Source organism: Protomyctophum bolini, assembly GCF_963924005.1.
Source record: "Protomyctophum bolini genome assembly, chromosome: 10".
Classification (NCBI taxonomy): domain Eukaryota; kingdom Metazoa; phylum Chordata; class Actinopteri; order Myctophiformes; family Myctophidae; genus Protomyctophum; species Protomyctophum bolini.
In genome coordinates this window covers 2,629,775-2,635,827 of record NC_137871.1, presented here as the reverse complement: position 1 = coordinate 2,635,827, position 6,053 = coordinate 2,629,775, and the positions used below count along the sequence as shown (strand labels likewise).

Below are 6,053 nucleotides of genomic sequence, written 5' to 3'. Positions count from 1 at the left end.
CGGTCAGAAAAGAAAATAACTAACCCGTGTCAGAACTGTCATCCTCTCTCAATGATGTAACTGGGCTGAATAGTGTGCGTGGCCGATATAAAGAGGAGGAGGAGGAGTACTGTGGATTTGGACGAGCTAAAACACAGACGGTTGACACATTTGAAAATACAACTCAAAACAGATTGTTGAAACGCTAACACAGGATGAGTTACAAAAGATACAAACCAGCACTGCTCTGAACAACTGGAGAGGGACTTGGATGATCTATAACACATTAAAAAAAATATATATATATATATATATATATATATATATATATATATACACACACACACACCAAGCACTGATTATTGATAAACAAATCAGATCAAAAAATTACTAACCATCACTACTGCCATAATGGCTCACTGGTGGCCGCACCATGGGGTTTGGTGATTCAGACACTAAAACACATAAGTTAAGGCAGTTTGTAAAAACAGAGTGTATACATTTCAAACACTGCAATAATGAGTGATAAGCACATATTGTCACAAAAATAAACTACCCACCACTAGGACTCAACGATGCAACACCTGCAGTCTTCAGTTGGACTGGTAGAGTTCCTAAAGACAAATACAATTTGTAATTCAATTAAAAAATGTTTTTGTTACCATTTCAATTTGCATATCGATAAAGTAATTCATTACTGCTCTTCTCTCTGAGTTCCTGCGCTCGACTGGAGGAACTCGGATGTCGGTGTGTGACGTTCTCCTTACTGCCCCGGTGGGTCTTTCTGGGTGGTGCGTCATCCTCCGAGTCAGAGCCATAGCGTGTGTTTGGTCTAGAAAAGATGCTAATTTTAGGAATGCCATGCCATTGTTGACCCAGCTTAATTAACCCATTTAGAATATATTCCAAATGTCCACCACAAAGTATAACATAATGCTTAAAACAGCAAAAGGGGTTCCCACCCTGAATGGGTTAACCTACTTTCGTTTCCTTCTGCCGTCCATGTCCGACTCCATCTCCGAGCCTGCTTCTGCCCGCTGAAGGCACTGTCGTGCTTCTACCTCCGTGGCTACAAGTTTAGACGAGGCATAATTAAGTAGGGTTGAACTACAAATCTTCAATGAATATATTAAATTCAAAAGAAAAACACTGACCTCGTGTCTTTAACAGTTTAATGGAAAACAGAGGCCAGGAGTCAGCCGCTTCCTCCTGTGCCGTCACTGCTCTGTTTATTCGGGTCTGTGATGTGTACGTTGGCCAATAACACTGCCCTGTCTCCGTGCACCAGGACCGTGGTACAACGGCCACCTTATTCTCCTCCACAAACATGACCACAGCAAACGGCATGGTCTGAAGTGAAAAATGGAATACAGTTGGTTAACTAAATTAAAATGTTTTAATCACAACAGGGCTACAAAAAAAAATGCAATGTTTTTAAACGCAACAGAAAAAAAGTAACAGTTTGTTAAAAATAACTTCAAAATATTGACCAAAATAAAAGTGACAAAAAAAAAGTCATCAAAAATTACTTACAAGTGCAACAATGGAAATCCCACAAATCCATCCCGATATGGTAGAAGTGTGTATTTTCTCAAAATGTTGGTCACTTGTGTGTAATGCAGCTCATCCCTCACATTTGTAAGATGAAATATTCCCATCTTTGATGACGCCAACGGATCACTTAAGTAATCTCCCTGGTTCCTGAACTTTTTGTAGATGATGAAGGCATCTTTGTTTGCATCAGTGACAACATTCTCCACGAGAACAACTTCATTGGTTTGCAACTGGACACAGTTGTCGCCTTGTGACCGTTTCACAGTGTAATGTCTTGCGTGCCATTCTTGAAATTGTTTTCGTACTCGAAATCCAGCTGGGATGGGTCCAGTATAGTGCTCCCTTTGTAGGGCACAGGGCTTTTTGGTGGCACGTCGAACACTAATCCTCTCCTTCTCAGATAGTCGTCGACAGACTTGAGCAAGAACGGATTGTCCGTTCCGCACATACCTTCTAAGCTGCCCACGGTAGTTTTCAAAGGGGAAACAAGATATGTTATCCAGCGCACCATACCTCTTTGCCTCTTCACTGAGATGAACCAGGGTGTGCATGTTATAAGACAGCTTCTCTTTGCCGTACAATTTAGCACAGTCCTCCACAAAGACATCCAACATTTCTTTGGCAAATGCCACCCATTGGTCATTGGCACACAGAGACGCACTGAGCAGGATGGTCATGGCTGCTGAGAGGAGCATAAAGTGGGAAAAATGGTTGTCTGGGATGACCCCCTTCAAAACGACTGGTCCAGTGTACAAAAGGAATGTGCGGAACTCTGTTGCCTTCCAGTTTTCAAATGACTCCATTCGCCTTGGCTTTCTGTTGAACTCACATGGAATGTAGGGACGTAGGTTCAGAAGTGCACAGGAGAGCTCTTTAACACTTGCAGTTCCAATCTTTGTCCTCAGGCCGGGTCCTCTCATCCAAAAATACAGCATCTTCCTTGTCACCCCTAGGCAAACTTGGTGCATGTAATCGAGAGGAAACTGTGTCACCATGCCAATGGAGAGCGATGAGAGGGAGGTTTCCCCACGGTGATGAGTGTCCTCAGAGAGTTCGTCCAGTCTGTCATCATCTGACCTGGGTGGGGCGTGTCTGTCAGGAAAAATCACTCTCTTTTCATAGTATTCACCCTTTTGTATGCATTTATCACAGCCATAGTAACCAGAGTGGCCCTTCACATTTTTTATCATGGCTCTTGCAGGGGCGTCGCAAAGAAACGCAGCAATGCTGACGGCAAAGTGCTTACCACCATGGACAATGCCATCAACTTCCAATTGCCGGGCCTCCTCCACAAAATCCTCTAAAAAATCGAGTGACTTTGGCTTTGCATCGCCAGAGTAGATACCAATAACAAAGGGCACCTTGTTCTGCTGGATACCATCTTCATATTTTTCAATTAGTCCTAAAATAGGCCACAACTGGTCATTGTTGCTTTCGAATAAACTTAGGCCATCAACGTTGATCTGTAGGGATATGGTGTCTAGCGAAGCCAAATCTGGACATTCAGTCAGCCGAGTCACGATGCCAGCTTTAAGTCCATGGTGGTGGTATGATCCACCAGAACTGGCTTTTATGTCGGTCACCGTTTTCGTTCTAAGCAATGTTCTGGGGTCTTTAGGCAGTCCTGGAATCCGTTTTGAAAGAATCTTGAGTAACTTCTTCACTGTGGCATGTGGAACATTAGTCTCAATTGCCCAATCTGCCAACTCAGACAGGAAATCATCTTCATCTGGGTCACTGTCTGAAGTGGCAGAAGATTCACATTCGCCATCCCTTTCCTCTTCTGGGTCAGATTCTGCTTGCGCTTCATGGTTCTGGTGCTCCCTCAAATCAGGTTGAACACTTCCAGCAAGGACATCCTGGGGAACCCTTAGATCAGGTGTGGCTTGATTTATCTGCTGCAATTCCTCATGTTGAACACTTCCAGCAAGGACATCCTGGGGAACCCGATCAGGTGTGGCTTGGTTTATCTGCTGCAATTCCTCATGTTGAACACTTCCAGCAAGGACATCCTGGGGAACCCTCAGATCAGAATGGAATTGGATTGAATGATCCAACTGTGGTCCATTGCAGTCACTGCTTTCCAGTCTGGCTCTAACCTGCCGCATTTCACTGCACATCTCTGCAGTGGCTTTGCGGATTCTTCTCCTATGACTTGAGTAACTGACTCCAGAAGCCATCTCTATCTATTGTGCAGGTGTGTGGTGTTCTGGAAAAGAAAACAGCAGTGTAAGTATACCATATGAATTTACCTCTAGAAAACAGGTGATCCTCTGGAATGGAACTGGCTGGGTCTGGTGGCAGTACTGTGAAGTGTGAAACGACACATTAATTGCAGTACTTTGCAACCCCGCCCCCATTGAAGACAGCCATTTTGCCCAACACTACCAGAATAATGTTTCCATATAGACTCACCTATGTAGAAAACAGGCTCAGATTAAACTGGTAGAGGCTGAAACTGGCAGATGAAACTGCAGATAGCTGTAGCAGAAAGTATTGTGATTAAAATTGTGAAACTACACATTAACATTGTACCAGAAGCAGTTGAAAATTACAGTGGCACAGGCTTTAGTCTAAAGGGTCATCTAACAGTACACATGAGGACCCACACAGGCGAAAAACACTTTATGTGTACAGTTTGTGGCAAGGGCTTTAGTCAGTTTGGTATTCTACAAAAACACATGACTCACACAGGCGAAAAACCCTTTATGTGTACAGTTTGTGGCAAGGGCTTTAGTCAGTTTGGTATTCTACAAAAACACATGACTCACACAGGGGAAAAGCCCTCATACGTGTACAGTTTGTGACAAGGGCTGTAGTCAAACGGCTGATCTAAAAAGACATGAGTCATACAGGGGAAAAGCCTTCCACGTGTAAATTACTTAGCACTTTCCCCCTCCGTTTGATGTTATTTACTTATAGGGGGTTTCTACAGTACATGCTGGCAACCCATACTCAACATTGCTAACAAACTTGTGTAACACATATAACATTTTTTACATATTCCTGTTGAATGTAAACAAGTGCTGACGTCAAACGCTAGAGAAACGGAAGCGGAAAAGCTAGCTTGACGTTCTATTGTTATGGTATGGAGATAGCTATGCTAGCATTAGCAATACATTCGGGGGAGTTCAGCAAGTTAATTGTGCCTTAATACAACCAGTTTGCCACACTCGCAAATATAAAACATGTGAAGTAATAAAGCAGTAATTAATTCACCATGCAGACGCAGGTATAAGCGCTAATGCGGGCGATACCACGTTATAACCACCCCCTGTATATAGCTTAGGGTTACAACGTTAGCTATAAGAGCTATTTCCTTAAGAGTATACAGACAATTTAGGAACATTTACAATTGCAAAACAGGATAAAAACTTGTCAAAACGTACCTTTTAGCCTTGGGAGCGTGGAACAACGTCGACGATATGAAGTCAAAGTCTCAAAGAAAGATCGTATGAACTCAACTAAGTATGAACTGAGGAGGACAACGACAAACAACCTACAGCTTAGTTCCCTCTTTATGCAATGAGAGAGATAAAGCAGGAAGTACTAGGAAGGACCCCATTGGTCAACTGACTCGCGTCATTTCACAAGTCACTCACTGTTGAATAACATTACTGTAATTTGCATCAGTTGAGTGAGTCCCAGTTTCAATGTATTGATTTATAAACAGCTATGCAGAATGAGTAGGCCTATACATTTAAACAAAAGTAGAACTCAATACAAAAACTGGACACTTGTTTACACAGGCCCACCATTTTCAATTCATCAGAACATTTAGAGACTTACAATTATACAATTCTATATACGGGAGGCGGTGGCTCAGGGGTAGAGTGCCTGGATGGGAACCGCAAGGTTGCCAGTTCGAACCCGGGCTCCCCCAGAGTTACTGTCGAAGTGTCCTTGAGCAAGACACTGAACCCCTAATTGCTCCCGATGTGCTAGTTGGTGCCTTGCATGGTTTCCGCTGCCATCGGTGTATGAATGGGTGAATGTAATGCACAATCTATGTAAAGCGCCTTGGATAAAGGCGCTATATAAATGCACCATTTACCATTTACCATTTATACAAATCAAGAATGATTGAATGTAATATGTCAGGTGTAATTGTTAGTTTCAGCCTTCTAGTGGAATCTGATATTTCCTCTTGTACTGTACTGTATTTTGGGTTAATAATTGCATAATTATGTACCATATAATATGACATAAGATTCAGGAATACCCCAAAGATGTATAAGTTTGTAGTATAAGGATATAATAATGTAACCTTAAGAGGCAGCAGGCATTTCTCTGGCAGACGATGGGGGTTGACACACTTTTACGAAGTGAACACTCATGGCATAACATATATGTGACGTGTAAATGGCTCAATTGAATAACAACAACTTTAATTTGCATCAGTTGAGTCCCAGTTTCAATGTATTGATTTATAAACAGCTATGCAGAATGAGTAGGCCTATACATTTAAACAAAAGTAGAACTCAATACAAAAACTGGACACTTGTTTACACAGGCCCACC

General features: G+C 42.4%; 1 long non-coding RNA gene across 1 annotated transcript; it reads right to left on the bottom strand.

Annotated features, from left to right (window-relative positions):
* Positions 1 to 960: 960 nt before the first annotated feature.
* On the bottom strand, positions 961 to 3,931 carry LOC308322109. Its single transcript, XR_013964685.1, has 3 exons — positions 3,786 to 3,931; positions 1,134 to 1,329; positions 961 to 1,048 (listed from the first exon to the last, which is right to left on the bottom strand). It is a non-coding gene; the product is annotated as an uncharacterized lncRNA (long non-coding RNA).
* Between the last annotated feature and the right edge of the window lie 2,122 nt (positions 3,932 to 6,053).